This window comes from Pteropus vampyrus, unplaced genomic scaffold (assembly GCF_000151845.1).
Source record: "Pteropus vampyrus isolate Shadow unplaced genomic scaffold, Pvam_2.0 Scaffold419, whole genome shotgun sequence".
NCBI classification, from domain to species: Eukaryota; Metazoa; Chordata; class Mammalia; order Chiroptera; family Pteropodidae; genus Pteropus; species Pteropus vampyrus.
The window spans coordinates 3,146,122-3,148,645 of record NW_011889200.1 but is presented as its reverse complement, the minus strand read 5'-3'; positions in this window follow the sequence as shown (position 1 = coordinate 3,148,645).

Genomic DNA, 2,524 nt, shown 5'->3' with positions numbered 1-2,524 from the left:
CGACCTTGAGCATCTTTTCATATGTATATTGGCCATCTGTATGTCCTAATTGGAGAAATGGCTATTCAGGTCCTGTGCCCAGTTTTTAATAAGATTATTGGTTTTTGGGGGGTTAAATTGGATGAGTTCCCTGCATAATTCAGATTTAGACCCCTTATCGGATGTATCATTGTCGAATATCTTCTCCCATTTGGTAGGTTATGTTTCATTTTGTTGATAGTTTCCTTTGCTGAACAAAAAAATTTTGTTTGATGTAGTTCCATCTGTTTATTTTTTTTTCTTTTGTTTCCCTTGTCCAAGGAGATATATAAGAAAAGCTATTACTAGGAGCAATGTCAGCGTCTCCTGCCTATGTTTTCTTGTGTGAATTTTATGGTTTCAGGTTTTACATATAAGTCTTTAATCCATTCTGAGTCTATTTTTCTATATGGTGTAAGAGGAAGGTCTAGTTTCTTTCTTTTCTTTCTTTTTTTTTTTTTTGCATGTATCTGTCCAGTTTTCTCAACACCTTTTATTGAAGCAACTGTCTTTATCCCATTGTATATTCTTGCCTCCTTTGTCATAGATTACACGACCACATAGGCATAGGTTGAATTAGGGGATGTCTATTCTGTTCCATGGATCCATGTGTCTCTTTTTGTGTCAGTAGCATGCTGTTTCGATACTAGAGCCTTGTAGTCTAGTTTGACAAGAGGTAAAGTGATACCTCCAACTTTGTAATTCTTTCTCAAGGTTGCTTTGGCTATTTGGGGTCTTTGGGGGTTCCATATGAACCTTGGGATTATTTGTTCGAGTTCTGTGAAAAATGCCGTTAGTATGTTGATAGGGATTGCACTGAATCTGAAGGTTACTTTTGGTTGTATGGATATTTTAATGCTGTTAATTCTTCCTATCCATGAGCACGGTATATGCTTCCATTTATTTGTATCTTCTTCAGCTTCTTTCTTCAATGTCTTGTAATTTTCTGAGTACAGGTCTTTTACCTCCTTGGTTAAGTTTCCTCCTAGGAATTTTCTTAACATTTTTTGATGCAACTGTAAATAGGACTGTTATCTCAATTTCTCTTTCTGATAGTTGGTTGTTGGTATATGAAAAAGCAACTGATTTCTGAGTTTTAATTTTGTATCCTGCCACTTAACCAAATTCACTTTTTATTTCTAATTTTTTTTTTTTTTTTTGCTGGAATCTTAAGGCTTTTCTATTTGTGCATCATGTCTTGTGCAAATAATGACAGTTTTACTTTTCCGTTTCCAATTCAGATGCCTTCTATTTCCTTTTCTTGTCTGATTGTTGTGGCTAGGACTTGCAATACTATGTTGAATAAAAGTGGTGAAAGTGGATATCTTTGACTTGTTCCTGATCTTGAAGAAAAAGCTTTCAGCTTTTCACCATTGAGTATAATATTAGCTGTGGGTTTGTCATATATGGCCTTCATTATGCTGAGATATGTTCCCTTTATTGCGACTTTGCTGAGAGTATGGATCATAAACGGGAGCTGGATTTTATCTAATGCATTTTCTGCACCTGTTGTTTACGTGGTATATCATGTTAACTGATTTGCAGATATTGAACCAACCTGGCATCCCATGAATAAGTCCCTTCTGACCATGGTGAATGATCATTTTTTGTTTTTTACTTAATAATTTTTTTTTATTTTGCAGTTATAGTTGGCATACAATACTACATGTTTCAAGTGTACAATGGAGTGTTTAGACATCTAGATAGCTCACAAAGAGATCACCCCAATAAATCTAGTGCCCCTCTGACACTGTATGTAGTTATTACAATATTATTGGCTATATTCTTTATGCTATACTTTCTATCTCCATGACTATTTCGCAACTACCAATTTTTACTCCTTAATCCGTCCCCCTTTTTCACTGACTCCCCAACCCCTTTCCCATCTGGTAACCCTTAAAATGTTCTCTGTACCTATGAGTTCATTTCTGCTTTTCTGTTTGTTTGTTGGTTTTGTTCTTTAGATTCCACACATACGTGCAATCATATGGCATTTGTCTTGTTCTATCTGACTTACTCCACTCAGCACAATACCTTCTAGGTCCACCATGAAATATCTTTTTGCATCCCATTACTTTTCGTCTGTGTGTGTCTTTTAATCTTAAGTGACTCTCTTGTAGGCAGCATATGTTAGGATCTTGTTCTCTTGTTCAGTCAGCCACCCTATCTTTTGATTGGAGCATTTAATTCCTTTTCATTTGAAGTACTCGTTGATAGCTATGTAGTTGTTGCCATTCTTTATTTAGACTTTTGATACATATTTTTTCTTCTTCTTAAAGAAGTCCCTCCAACGTTTCCTGTAATACTGGCTTGGAGGTGATGAACTCCTTTAGCTTTTTCTTGTCTGGGAAGCTCTTCATCTGTCCTTCAATTCTAAATGATAACTTTGCTGGGTAAAGTAATCTTGGTTGTAGGTCCTGGGTTTTCGTTGCTTTGAATATTTTGTGCCAAGCCCTTCTGGCCTCTAAAGTCTCTGTTGAGAGATCAGCTGACAGTCTTCTGGGCA